At 39.4% G+C, this 15,910-nt stretch overlaps 1 protein-coding gene across 1 annotated transcript in view; it reads left to right on the top strand.

Moving 5' to 3' along the window:
• PCDH15 (protocadherin related 15) overlaps nt 1-15,910 on the top strand; it is a 1,196,276-nt gene that overhangs the window by 563,912 nt on the left and 616,454 nt on the right. The gene's annotated exons all lie outside the window — the stretch shown is intronic.

Genomic DNA, 15,910 nt, shown 5'->3' on the forward strand with positions numbered 1-15,910 from the left:
CAGTGAACTTTCCCTGTACTTTGACAAATCTAAATTACTTGAAGCTGTACAACATATCTTTGTAAGGTTTCTTTAGTCTCAATGTAAACACATAATGCCATCTGTTGAGATAATTGAAAGAAGGAAAATTATGTTACAATTTCTTCATGTGGATAATATTCTTTCAAAAACACTACCTTCCTTCCTAAAAGCCGTGTTTGGAGGAAGCAGATGGTGAGTGAGCTATCATACTTTAACCCAGTAGTAAGTACACGAATTACAGAACTGGTATTTAATAGTTCAAATGTTAAAAATAATAAAGTTCAAATATAATAATAGTTCAAATAGAATAATAGTTCAAATATAAAAATAAAAAGGAAAACTGATATTTTTGTTTAAAATATTTTTTCATGGGATCAATAATTCATGTATATTTATTAGAAAACTATGTTAGTGTGGTTGCTCCTCAAGGATTACCACATTTCAATGAATAACTGTGCATTAGTTGTCAAATAAAGTATCATTCTAGTAATTACATTATATGGAAAGATAATATGGTTTTTGTGGGGGATGGGGTAGAGGTAGAAGAGGGTATGAGGGGTTAAATGGTGATGGAAAAAATTAAATAAATAAAAAATTAAATGTATTTTGATAATAGCTACATTATCACAAATGCATTAAAATATGAAATGGGCACATTATATTCAAAGAAATATGGAAACTTTCTTCCTATAGTTGACAAGTATTTACATAGATGTGTTAATTTTTGTGAGTGATGTGCAAGTCATGTAACCTATGTTTGATATTTTCCATATGGCCTAGATTTCAAATGTCTGATGTTGTAAAACTAATGATGGCATTTATTTAAAAGGAGGTTCAGCTAGAAATGAGGAGGAAAGTAGGATCTGAGTTGACTTTTCCATATCACAGCTGTCATTATCCTTTACTAGAGATAACATATCAAGTTATCTCCGTCTGTCTTTATATATTTGGGGAATTATGGCAATGCTGTTTTTCTAAAGAGCTTTCTGTTTTGCTGGAGCATGTTAGGTTTTTTCTCTGATTTTGATCTTTGTTGCCAATCAAATGTCTATATTTTTCAGTGTTATTGTGTGATCAGCTAGCAAATGTCTCCCAAATAGTGGGTTCCCATTTGTTAAAAGAGAATTTACATTCCAGAATTTTCTTTTGCAATTGCCCTAACAACTTATGAATACAAAAGAGGCCAATTTTTATCCAGCTTTATTGAGATACTAGAGGCCCAGTGCACAAAAATTTGTGCACTCCGGGGGGAAGGGGGTGTCCCTCAGCCCGGCCTGGCCCTCTCACAGTCTGGGACCCCTTGGGAGATAACGACGTGCTGTCTTAGGCCTGCTCCCGGTGGCAGAGGGCAGGCCCAATCCCTAGATGCAGCCCCTGGTCGGGCTCAGAGCAGGGCCGATTGGGAAGTTGGGGCACCGCCCCCTGTCATGCACAGAGCAGGGCAGATCAGGAGGTTGCGATGCCACCCTCAGTCATGCTCAGGGTAGGGCCGATTGAGGGGTTGGGGCACCGCCCCCTGTCACACTCAAGGCAGGGTCCATGGGGAGGTTGCGGCGCCACCCCCTGTCATGCACAGAGCAGCCCCAATCAGGGGGTTGGGGCGCTGCACCCTGTCACACACAGAGCAGGGCCAATCAGGGGGTTGGGGCGCTGCCCCCTGTCACGCACAGAGCAGGACCAATCAGGGGGTTGGGGCACTGCCCCCTGTCACTCACAGAGTAGGGCCGATAGGGGAGTTGGGCCACCACCCCCTGTCACACACAGAACAGGACAGATCAGGGGGTTGGGGCGCCGCCACTCTCACACTCAGGGCAGGGCCTATGGGGAGGTTATGGCTCTACCCTGTCACACACAGAGCAGGGCCCGTGGGGGGGGGGGGGTGTTTTGGCGCCTCACCCTGTCACACACAGAGCAGGTCCTGTAACACACAGAGCTGCAGGGCGATCAGGGGATTGGGGAGCTTCCCCCTATCAGGCACAGAGCAGGGCTGATCAGGGGGTTTGGGCGCCTTCCCCTGTCACTAACAGAGCAGGGCAGATAGGGAGGTTGTGGCCCCGCCCCCTGTCACACACAGAGACGTATGGCAATCAGGGGGTTTGGGTGCTGCCCCCTGTCACGCTGATCCCTGTGCTGGCAGGCCTTGCGGCTCCACTGATCCTGGTGCTGGGAGGCATATTACCCTTTTACTATATAGGATAGAGGCCTGGTGCATGGGTGGGGGCCGGCTGGTTTTCCCTGAAGGGTATCCTGGATCAGGGTGGGGGTCCCCACTGGGGTGCCTGGCCAGCCTGGATGAGGGGATGATGGCTGTTTGCAGCTGGTCACATACCCTTCAGGGTGGGGGTCCCCACTGGGGTGCCTGGCCAGTCTGGGTGAGGGGCTGAGGGCTGTTTTCAGGCTGGCAGGTTACTGAAGCTCCCAAGTGCTCCTTTTTTTCTTTTTCTTTTTTATTCTGGCCCAGCTTCAGCTCTGACTCCAGCTCTGAGGCCTCTGCTGCTGAAAGCAGGTATCTGGTTTGTTTCGGTTCTATAATCGAAACTCTGTATCAGTTCCAGGTCTGAGATCCCGACTCGCTGAAAGCTGGTTTCTGGGGTTTTGTTTAGCTTCTATATTTGTTACAATGTTTTTTAAACTGCAGGCTCAGAGGCCGGCAAGGTAGGAGGGGAAGGGTGGTTTCCTCTGTCACTGAAGCAAGCAAGCCTCATGTTAGTTTCAAGCTGCCTGGCTGCTGGCCGCCATCTTGGCAGGCAGTTAATTTGCATATCTCGCTGATTAGCCAATGGGAAGGGTAGCGGTCGTACGCCAATTACCATGTTTCTCTTTTATTAGATAGGATAATTGGCACATAGCATTGTATAAGTTTAATAAGTAAAATATGTTGATTTGATACATTTATATATTGCAAAATGATTATCACCATAGCATTACCTAATGCCTCCACCCTATCACTGACTCTCTTCCACTCTTTCAAGCATGATTGAAATGTACATCAAGAGTCCTGCTCTCACCAGCCCAAAAGGTATGCTGGTAAAAGCAAGGGAGTCCATCAGTAAATTACCCTAAGATCAAATCCCCACATTGAATTTACCAAATTGAATACCTGGCATTTGTTTTAGCAACAGTTTCCTTTGCCCTGCCTATTGTCAGTAGCTCACTGCGAGATCTGGCGAAGGGCACCTACAGCTTGCGTGTGGGAATTGAGATGTTTCTAATAACTCTTTCCTGTGTCAGTGTCCTGGCTAGTATCTTCTCATCCTGTCTGCACACAGTACGCACATGATTAATAACTCTATTCAGGGTTATCATTCTTTTGCTAACTCAATTCTAATGATTTCCTTCTTTCCAGCAGGATTGATTATAATAAAGAAAATATTTAAAACTCCCTGGTTCTAACTGACATACTTTGGAAAACTCTTAACTGGTCCTCATTTTGAGCTTTTCTATAAATTACCTGTATTGTCTATTGGCAAAAATAAATCCATTTTAATTTTCTCACTTTTTTATTTTCTGTTATTCTTCAAATAAGTGCAAAATAGAGTTACATAAATTATTTAAAATGAGAAACTGAATGAAAGTTTGTGTGAAAATGAGCAATGACCGAGGAAAAGGGGCACCTTGAAACTGCAAAATGTTAATACACTTCAATTGGATGGATTATTGAACTGACGCAATTTAAGGTTCATTTAAGTCTGCGTTACCTTCTTTACCTCTCCTTTATTGTGAGGAGAGCTCACCATATCTAAACGAAGTGACTGACGCTCTCATAGGCAGACTTAGCTCTGGCTTCAACCCCCTCCTTGAAGTATTTCTTCACTTTTTTCTTAATGGATACCTCAAAGATTGCTTTCTTTTTTCAATTGCAGGATATTTGACATATAACATTGTGTAACTTTAAGGTGTATAACATGTTGATATGATATATTTATATATTGCATTCTAATCTATAATATGGGGATTGTTGTTGTAGCATCAGCTAGCTCTTCTATAGTCCAGCATAATAATTATCATTTGTGTGGTAGAAATAATTAAGACATAGTGTCTTAATAAGTTTGATGTTGATGATAGTATGGTATTATTTTCTATAATCCCTATATTGAGCATTGGATCTCCAGGACTTAGGTATCTAACAGTTGCAAGTTTGAACCCTTAAACATTTCTCCTCTCCCCAACCCCTCAGCCCCTTTATTATCACCATTCTACATGTTCATTTTTTAATATTCCACGTATAAGTGTTATACAATACAGTTGGGCCTTGACTTACGAGTTTAATTTGTTCCACGAAGGAGCTCGTAACTCAAATTACTCGTATGTCAAATCAACAGTGAACGAGTGAAACACGTGATGCTGGGCTGATGTTGTGGCGTTCACTGTGACGTTCGCTGCACCAACTAGCAGTGGGTATCTGAAGCTGGCTCGTAACCTGAATTTTAGCTCACAACTCAAAGCAAAGAATCGGCCGAGAGACGGCTTATATCTCGAAAAAGTCATTAGTCAGGACACTCATAAGTCAAGGCCCCACTGTATTTGTCTTTCTCTCTCTTACTTATATCGCTTAGCATAATGTTCTCAAGGTCTATCCATATTGTCACAAATGGCAGAATTTCCTAATTTCTCATGGCTGAATAATATCTCATTGTAACATATATATATATATATATATATATATATATATATACATATATATATATATATATATATATATCACGTTTTTTAAAAATATATTTTATTGATTTTTTACAGAGAGGAAGGGAGAGAGATAGAGAGAAACATCGATGAGAGAGAAACATTGATCAGCTGCCTCCTGCACACCCCCTACTGGGGATGTGCCCGCAACCCAGGTACATGCCCTTGACCGGAATCGAACCGGGGACCTTTCAGTCCACAGGCTGACGCTCTATCCACTGAGCCAAACCGGTTTCGGCATATCTCACATTTTTAACCTATTCATCTGGATGAACATTTGGGTGTTTAATAGACCAATGGAACAGAAGAAAGCCAAGAATTGAACCACTGTATACACAGTCAACTAGTATTTTCCAAGGGAGACAAGAACACAAATGGGGAAAGGATAGCTTCTTAAGTAATTTTTTTGGAAAAACTGGATAACGACATGCAGGGAATTGAAATTGTACCTCCGCCTTACACTAATCACAAAAATTGACTCGAAATTTATCCTAATGTAAATATAAGACATGATACCTTAAAACTCCTAGAAGAAAACATAGGAAAGAAGATTCTTGATATTAGTCTTGGCAGTGATTTTTTTTTTTTTGCCTATAATATCAAAAGATCAAAGAACAAGAGCAAAAGTCAACAAGTAGGACTACAGCAAACATAAAAGCTTCTGCACAACAAAAGAAACGATCACCACAACTGACATTTCATTCCCCATAATTGTAAGCAGTGATGACTGCTGACAGCCTCCACTAGTTCTAGTTTAGAAACTGGCTTCAGGTGAAGGGAGCCACTGTGACCAAAATCCCACTTACCCCCTGCCAGGTGGCCAGCACCTCGTGACTGGTCTCAGGGTGGTGTTGGTTGATAGAGGAGCTAGCTGATGGTAGAGGGTGTTATATAAATATCCTTAATAATTGCCTCAAGGTGAGACTGCTCATAGGTGTTCACTCTGAAATAATTGCATCCAAATAGCTATCTTAAAGTCTGTTTCCAGAGGAATCAACCTATGTCACCCTTCATATCCCCCCCCCCAAAAAAAATAAAACATCAACTAGAAATTGATTATTTTAATAAAGTTTGAACAAAAGATTGAGATTTATGTTATACTCTACACAACATAATCTTAATTTTTTTCTCTTAAAATGTATTTCTTCTCAGGCTCTCGTTCTTTCTCCCTGTAGACCTCCTTTTGACATGTTTCTCTCTCACATTGCCTCCAATCTCCTGTTGTTATACCTGAACTGTCTCCTGTTCCTCAAAATACAATGGTAGCCTCACCTATCCCCACCTGCAAGAGACATATGAAACAAACAACCAAACCTAATAAATCAAGCCTAGCTATCACCTGACAAAATGAAACCTTTTAGGGAAAATTATTCTTGTTGGACTATTTCTGTTATTGAGATTGTGTGTGTGTGTGTGTGTGTGTGTGTGTTTGCATTCCCTTTAATCTGAACCAAAACTAAAGCTTTCCATGAGGTATCCTCTCATGCAGGAATCCTCTCTACCAGAAGTTGCTCTTATTCCTCTTGTACACCAGTATTTACCTCCATGCAAAAACTTTATAAAATATTGTTATAAAACCATTGCCCTAATACTTAATTAGAGGCTAAGCTAAAGTTTAAGGTCTACAGGCATAAGCTTCTATTGATTTTTTTATTTGTATTTGATAGGAAGGTTGCAATTTGCATTCTACACTAATAAAAGACAAAGATGCTAATTGACCGTACCTTTGCTATACTCATCAGCCAATCAGAAGAGTATGCAAATTAACCCAACAAAGATGGCCATTATATTTGCATACTGCAGGCAGATCCCACTGCACTGCCCCAGGGCAGGAAGTAGTGAGATCCCAAGCCACTGCCCACCCCAGTGCAGGATCCAACCCTGCCGTGTGTGGCCCGGGGTGGGGGTCCTGGCGGCAGCGTGATCCCCAGCTGCTGCCAGCCCCAGCGTGGCATCCGAGCCTGCCATCTGTGACTGGGGGAGATGGGGAAGGCACTGCTGGATCAGGCATGCCATCTGCCACCAGGGGAGCGGGCCTAAGCCAGCAGGTGGTTATCTCCCGAGGCGTCCCAGGTTGGGCTGAGGGACCCCCGCCCCCCATCAGTGCACAAATTTTTGTGCACTGGAGTTCTAGTAGTATATAAATAAATTGTGCTTCTAGATCCCAGATAACTTAGCTGGGATCACTCAATTTTAGCAGCTAGCTTGATGAATCATTCCCTTGAATTAAAATGTTAGTTGATAAAGTAATTTCACTGGGTTGAGATCCTATAAATGGAAATTGCAATAAAACCTCAGTGTTGTTGGGATAAAATATAATAATGGCAGTAAATAAAATTATTTCTATGATTACTCTTCTGCCCCAAATTTTGCCAGTTATTTATTATCAAGTCTTTGAGACATTTATCTCCCTTGAATTCTCAGTAGGTTAAATGATGTATTTATTTAATAGGTAGGAACAACATCTATAGATTTCCCACATACTTAGATTATACTTTGTCCTAAGTTGCATTCAGAGTTAATAATACATTGTTAATAATAATTGGATATAATACAGTCCAATAGCCTTAGAGGACATATTACAAAGGTAATTCTTGTGTATAAGAAAACCTCTATGAGAAAAGCACACTTAAAAATATATATTAAATAGATTATCTTCAAAGCAGAAGGTAATTAATACAAAATAAAACTAGTATGAAAAAAATGAGTAAATGTCATATACTAAAACTAATAAACCCCTAATAATGATTTACCTAAGATTTCAAGAGCAGTGGTTTCTAATGTATATTAACTCATTAAACATTGTGCTAAATTTTGACATTTAGATTTTGCCTACTAGTGGAACTGAAATGAAAATAATGGTCTCTGAGGCCTAGTGGGTAGGTAATGCTGTTGGAATAATTAATCATTGGTGACTTTAAGTATGTAGGGTTTGCTACTAATATTAATTTATATGTGTATGTGATTTTTTAAAAATATATTTTATTGATTTTTTACAAAGAGGAAGGGAGAGGGAGAGAGAGTTAGAAACATCAATGAGAAAGAAACATTGATCAGCTGCCTCTGTACACCCCCTACTGACGATGTGCCCGCAACCAAGATACATGTCCTTGACCGAAATTGAACCTGGGACCCTTGAGTCCACACGCCGACACTCGATCCACTGAGGCAAACCAGTTAGGGCTGTGTTGTGATTATAGTATAGATATGCCTCTGTGTGTGGGGATTTATTTTTGGAGAAATATATATTTAAAATTTGTGAGACTTGTTTCTTCTTGGTCTTTAGTTTCATCATATATATATATATATATATATATATATATATATATATATATATGGAGAGAGAGAGAGGGAGAGATAATATGCAAATTTGTCCCTGAAGCCATAACAGTCACGACTGGACAAATTTGCATATTACCTCTTTATAGGCTGTGTGCGCAGATGGTGGGGAGGGGACTGCTGCATGGTGAGGCAGGCAATGAGCAGGACACAGAGAACAGGGTGGAGCAGGCCCACAGAGAACAGGAAGCAGGGCATGCCAGTCGCTGCAGCAAAGATCAGGTCTGCACAGAGCAGGGCGGAACAGGCCCACAGAGGGAGCAGGAGCCAGGAGGCTGGGGCCGTGCCCAGGCTGCTACCTCCACTGGGAGACAGCGAGGGCCCCAGCAGCCCCACCTCTGCATGTGAGCTGCAGAGGAAACACCTTTTCTTACAGCTCATTGGCTAAGCTCTCTGTATGGCATTGGCAGCATTCTTAATAACTTCGGTAATATGAATCCAAGAAGGTGCTCTAGGGTTTTTCCACCTCACTCCTGGAGGAAAAAACAAAGGTCCACTGCTGGACGGGCTAAGAAATGTCATATCCTGCCCTAGCTAGTTTGGCTCAGTGGATAGAGCCCGGCCTGTGAACCACAGGTTCTGGGTTTGGTTTTGATCAAGAGCATGTACCTAGGTTGCAGGCTCCTCCCTGGCCAGGGCACATGTCAGGGCTCATGCAGGAGGCAGCCAATCAAAGTATCCCTCTCACGTTGATGCTTCTCTCTGTCTTTCCCTCTCTCTTCCATGCTCTCTAAAAATCAATGGGAAAATATCCTCAGGTGAGGATAAAAAAAAATAAAGAAATAAATGTCATATCCTATGAAAGACACATCTTGAAAATGCCTAAAGAATGTTGTCATTTTTTCATGGTGAAGGGGCTGGAATCCATGTTGATGAAAACACCTTGGCGGCCGGCAGTGGCAGCAGCAGTGGGGTGGTGGGGGTGGTGCCTTCCACTGATCTGCCCACAGAGGGAGGCCAGACTGTGAGGAGAGGGCCTAAGCCATCAGTAGGACATCCCCTGAGGGCTCACAGACTGTGAGAGGGGGAAGGCTGGGCTGAGAGACCACCCCCCTCCCCCAGTGCACGAATTCCATGCACTGGGCTTCAGTACATTTATGTGATCTCATTCATTCCAGATGCCAATGTCAGTTTATAGTAAACTGATTTTTTTTTTTGCTCTTTAATGATTATGACAGTAATGTATTAGTAAGAATATGAAGAATGCCAGCTCATCTGGACTTGTCTTTATTGAAGTGTTAAGCATCAGGTATTAAGCAATAGATTGCAGAGTTAGAATTGGTTCTTACACAATTACAACACTGGCTACATAAGAAATCAGCTTATTCTTATTGTATGTTATAGCTGGGGTTGTTTTCTTCCATAGATTATATTGGCAACAGCATTAAATGATATTTTCTTGTTATTTTTGAAAGTTATAAAAATAAAAACAGCTAGAAACACTCAATCAGGAACTTGGAAAAAAGTGTTTTTAATCATAGGTGAGAAGGGCAAGTTATTGACCTACTAGTAATGATCTAACATATTTATAGAAGAATCAAGAAGTGCTAGAAGCAACATGTCTCCATGTGACAACATGACAATCATCTCTGCCACCTCCAAAGCACTCAGAGTTAAAAGGTTCTCAACCTTCCTAATGCTGCAACCCTTTAATACAGTTTCCTCATGTTGTGGTGACCCCCAACCATAACATTATTTGCGTTGCTACTTCATAACTGTAATTTCGCTACTGTTATGAATTTTAATGTAAATAAATATCTGATATGCAGGATGTATTTTCATTGTTCACGACCCACAGGTTGAGAACCGCTGGTACATCTCTCCTAATGTGATACTGAAAATCATTGGGGATTGAGACCGCATCCACAGATGTGGGTGATTGATGACAAAAGCTAGTGGCTAATTGTCAGGGGCATAGATGCTAGCTATACCCACTTTGTGAAGATGAAAAATTAAGACCTCTCATTTACATGTTTTGATGGCCCACTAGTGCTGATGAACACAGTCCTAATTTATAGGAAAAACCTACAGAGTAGGACAAGTGAATACTTGTGCACATTTGTATTTCATTTGTAATGCATGGATCATTTAGATCTCATTTCTCCTTCTAACACAATATTTCTAAGCTTAACTGTATTGTACATTATGAACGTGGTAAACATACCAGGACTAGTTTATTTATTTGGAGAAGTAAATATTTAATTATTGAAAAATGCTTGAATATGGATAGTACAGATGATAAAGTTTGCTTAGGGATGTGCATTTAAAATTTCTTCCAAGTAAACATGCTTAAGCTTTGAATGTAGCTGATAAATTAAAAATAACTTCTTAAATTTATATAGTATGTAGCTATAAAAACATGTGGGATACTTCATTGATTTCAGATGCTTAAACTTCTTTTTCTTTCAAATATTCCTAAAATATCTCTTATCAAACAGGGAAGAGGAGAACACACCATGTGAATAGATTAATGAGAGGCTTTTCCTGTTAGCTGTTTTCTATTTAACGGCTGGCATTCATAGCATGTGTTTTACTGTGACACTTCTGCCAAATACTTAATATGCAGAATTCAAATCCTCTTTTGCAAGGTGGTGTGATAGCAGAGATTTTTAGATGTGACTTTGCTGGAATTTACATACACAGATGCTTTCCACTTATTAATTTGTATTCAAATATTGAAGCAGACCAGTGTGCATGTATGAATAAATAGAAGGTGCACTTTGTAAACCTTTTAGGATGGATGTGTGAATTTAAATCAAACTTTAACCTAACCTGTCTTCTGTATCCTGAGGTTAAATCTCAGTATAACAAATATTTGTATTTATCAAAATAAATGTCTATTTGCTTGGTATTACTTCACATTGGCAATTTTTAAAGCTCTAAGCCCTTTAAATTTTGGAATTATTAGCTTTCTAAGTTTTTCATAATGTCGTTTTACATATTTTAAAAATGATTGAGCCACACTGGTTGAAAATTGCTGGTTTAAACCAATACCAATAGTTTTTAGAGTAATTTATATCTTATGTAATAATGATCTTAAGATGGTTCAGGAAAATATATTATCAAATATCTAACTTAACGCTCATGGACCATATGTTAACACAGAAAATAAGAGCTAAATATATGTTTTTACCAAATGGATCACTTTGACAATATGGTTTTCAAAAATTTACAATGAATTTGACAAGTTTAAATTTTTCTAAAATAAAAGTTCTTTCACTTCCCTTCTATTTGCCAACATCTCTCATAGCACAAACAGGTGGGCATTTAACTTCAAATAGAGTTAACATTTGTGGGGAGGATTAAAGCAGTATTCTGGCAGAAGGAGGCTTTGTTGTGGTTAAATCATTCCTGGGAGCTGAATTCAAAACCCATGGGGATTATGATGGGTGTGAAGCTACCCATCAACAGTGTGAGCAGTTACCATGGCAGAGGGCAAGGAGGCACAAATGGCTTTTCAGAATGTCAAGTAGACATCCCAAGAAAATCCCACTATGGATTTTCATCAATATTTAGGACTCCCTCCCGCCTTAAATGCTTTCCCCAAAACTAACTGGCTATCTTAAAAACAAAGTTAAACAAATGATTATAAGCTAGAAGGAAGATACACATTCAAAGAAAAAAACGGTTAAACAATTAAATTTCAGGAAGTACAAAATTAGGACAGCTCTAGGGGTCTAGAAAAGAGGAACCCGTGAGGATTTGTTTAGGTAACTGCTGTCGGGATGTATTCCTTCCATTTAATTTTGCTCTTTTACTATGTTCTGCAGCTGAAGCAATTGGTTACCTGTTTCCAAACCCAAGCTCTAGGCCAGGGGAAGGAGGGTGGGTGGGTCACCTTGATTTACAGAAGCACCAAGGTTGTATATAACAGGGCATATTTGAAAAACTGTAGGACCCTTAGCAAAAGGCGGAGATGGGTTTGCTAGGCAGGTAAATACACTAAATGCCCACCTCCCATGTTGCATTTCAGGCATCAGTGAACCAAAATGAACACTCAGACATAAGCCAAATGTATTTTGCTAAAAGATCGAGTCTGTTAGTGTCAGCCTTTAGATTGTACTAATAGACTTTAATATCATTCATGAGGAGGTAGCAGGGAGGAAGCCTTCAATGTTTAGTATAATGAGCGCTAATGAAATTTGGTTTCTGTTAGTCTAAAATGAAGTGAGCTCTGTTTCTAATTTGATCCCTTGTAACCTTAATAGCAAAATCAAATAGAATAATGGAGTGAGGGATGACTATAATATCACAGAGTATCAAGGTCATAACTTGAAACTGTTAATAGAATCAATCAATCAATCAATCCATTAAGAAAGGCTTCTCTAATCTGAAGGCAGTCACGCATGTCCGAGGTAAGTTGCCTATGCCTCAAGCAGAACTATCAACAGAACTCTCTTCATTGATGGAAGTGTTCTATAACTGCATTGTGAAACACTATAGCTTCTAGCCACATGTGACTAATAAACTCTTAAAGTGTGTCTGATATGACCACAGAAACTAATTTTTAAGTTTATTTCATAGCTAATTTAAATAGCAACAATGTATACCGGTATGGACCGCAGTTTTAGAGAGCAGATACTTTGAGTATGTACGTCCATCTGGTAATCAAACCAAAAGTAGAGACCCATATAAGAAATGTATTTGCTAAGCAATTCAAGAAATATATTAATGGAATAAGAGAAGGATTCTTTATTTCTTTTTTTTTCATAGCCCCACAATCACAATATAGGTCAGGCAAAGGACCCAGGTTGGGATGTATATGGGGTAGGTTTACTCCGCCTCTTTCGGTATAATCAGTGTGAAAACACAGTCTTGGTAAGTACCAGGGTGCCAGGAAGGATTATTTATGTCGCTGCTGTGAGGTGCAAACAATAGATTATACACTAACACGTTTATACAAAAGAATATTTATTGAGGGATACAGATGCCACATCTTGCCTGCTGATTCTTTGGCACTGGATTCTAGAAACTTTTCACAACTGCTTCCAAAGGCAGGGTGCTTCTGCTCACCTTCATCAGAACAGATTTGAGACGTGTTGTACTGTTGTCTCCTGTGAATATGCCACATTTGTGAAACCATGTTGCCTGCCAGACTTGTAGCCATAAGGAAATCTAGGTTGTTGAGTTTCTACATTCTATTGGGACATACAGAATCATAGGTAAATTTACAAGGGAGCTAAGTTCTCCTCAAATCACTAATGTTTACAAACATCAGACTGAGTAAAACTTCATCTCAATATCAGTCATCATATCCTGAGAAACATTCCTGCAGAATGCCCATTTTATGTAACCAAAGTTTAATTATATGTGCTTGGTAAAAAGTAAAAGTAGAGGGAGATGAAAAAAACACATAATCGGTTGACAACTGTGCCTGCCATTCTAGTCAATAAGTGTATGGCCTGGAGTTATTGGTGATATAAAGCCACTATTATCTTCTTCGATGCCTGTTTCCCATAGCTCTCAATGTGAAATATCTTGCAACTTTAATTAGGAGTAGTGTTTACAGATATATATTCTACTTAGTTCCTATAGAAGAGATAAATACTCACAGAAATTTGATTTCTTATATACAGAAATTTCATTTATCTTCAAATTATTTGGTTGATTGAGAGAAATGATGAATTTGTCATTTCTGCAGGCTCAAATGATCCAGATAATCTGAGGAATTAAAATTAATGAGTATTTCCACACAAGTCTTAAAAGTTTTCATCTTTTCCCAGCCAGACTCTTGTCCTTGGTATAGCTGTCTCACTAGGTTTCAAATGTAAACTTCTTTGGTTTTCTAGAGTTTTGAGATTAAATCTTAGTTCTGATTTTTAACTTTCTCTGCTTTGTGGATGCAGGAGATGAGCTCTTCTTCTATCAGGAGACTATCACACATAGTCCTTAGGCTAAATCATCCTCAGCCCATCATGGTGTGTCTCAAAGCATGGATTACCCTGAGCAAGAACTATCTCATTTTCCTTGGTCTTTTAATTTCTATGCTCATATAATTCCCAAACACTTGATGCAATCCACCTTATAGAGCATTTTCTTCCACTACTGTCCTATCTCAGTTCACTGCCTCTGGGAAAAATGTTCTAGTCATCAACCACCTTGTTTCACAGGTTCCGGTGATGGCTTCTTCATTGCCTGCCAGGCAGCACACATTCCAGCCACAGAATCTCATTTTCATGTCAGTTTTCTCTGGTCATTTGTGGAACTATTGTGACTGGATTCCCCATGAAGCAGACTCTGTAATGGAGACTCTTAGAGTATATGAGGACGTTCTTGCAGGACTGATACTCATTAGTCTATATCTGACTGTTGTTTATTTTTGTTATGTTGTCTTTTCTCCTCATGTACCTGGTGTGTGTGTGTGTGTGTGTGTGTGTGTGTGTGTGTGTGTGTGTGAAAGAGAGAGAAGTGAAACTATTGCAGAGAGAATTTGAGACTTTGGGTGATGCTGTTTTTCTACACAGGGATTTTACATTTGCTTCTGCTAAGAAAATAAGGACAGTAACCACTAGGATCACATCAATCCAATTTCTGGAATTGACAGAATTAGCAGCTGAGCTGCAAACTGTTTGCAGAGCTGTATACCTACGCTTCATTCTACCTTGTGGGTGAAAACTTTCAGATTCACAGCCGAAAGTAAAGAGTTCGTCATTTCCTGTTTATCAGGCTATGGGCTGCAATTTTTCTCCCTAGATCCACAAAAATGGTAAATATTTCACTTCACCCTTTTAACCTCTCAGTGGCCCACTGTGGAATCTGGAAATGTCCGCGGGATGGAGTCATACCCAAATGCTCAGCTCACCTCCCAGGACTGCTGGCCTACCTGTCACTCCCCAAATCCAGGTCTTATGATTTTTCACTAGTTTGTTACTCTGTGATGCCTTCAGGCAGACTTTTTAAATATCTTATCCAGCTTCCCTAATAATTCTCAGAAGATAGGTTTATGAAAATTACTTACTTCACCATTAACCAAAGTCCAAGTTGGTATCTTTCAAAGTACATTTACATAGTAATTGACCTTCCGGGCACTAATCTTAAGAATTTTTGGCTGGGAATGTGCTGTACTTATTATCATACAGCTTATAATGCCATAATGCAGATGTGAAGAAATGCAAATTCCAAAGATAACAATCTACACTACTAGTATACATACTATAATTTATCTGGGTATGTGCGTATTTGTTTAAAAGCCATCAAACCAGAAAAGAAATATTTTGTGAATCGCACATCTTACATGTATGAAAGGTAACTGTGATATAGCTATAAGTTGCTTTAGAAAAGTAAATTATATTTGAGTAGTTGAAATTTTGAAGAAGTCCAAAGCAAATTAAAAAAAAGAGATGATAGGGAACTATCACTCTAATGTAATGTTTTTTCTCTATAAGAAAGAGATATGGTTCTCTCTCTAGATTATGCTGAAGACTATTGTCCGTGGGAATCAAATAGAGAAAATATTATCGGTGGCATTTCTGTATTTCTTTGGTGAATAGAATTTAAAAAAAAGTACTTTTCTGACTTAAGGACACAGTTTTGCTTTCAACTTGTCCGTCTTACCTAACTCCTCAAGTACCGCCATTAAAAAGAAAATTAAGATACAAATCAAGAAAGATGCATTTCAGTTGTATGTCACAGGAAAGAAAAGATCAATGAAAGTATAATCTTTGAGGGAGAACAATACAAGTAGGAAAATATACAAGCTGTTCATTTAACTTCTGTGGTATTTTCTGATTCCTGTTTGGTGTAGTCCCAGAGAGGTTGAATAATATAAATACTAGAAAGATGCAAAGATTTAGAAAATAATATCATAAATGTATCATAGCATAGAGAGGAGGAATCTTCATATTTATCTAAGGCAGTGGTCGGCAAA

This window comes from Myotis nattereri (genome assembly GCF_964212035.1).
Source record: "Myotis nattereri genome assembly, chromosome: 13".
NCBI classification, from domain to species: domain Eukaryota; kingdom Metazoa; phylum Chordata; class Mammalia; order Chiroptera; family Vespertilionidae; genus Myotis; species Myotis nattereri.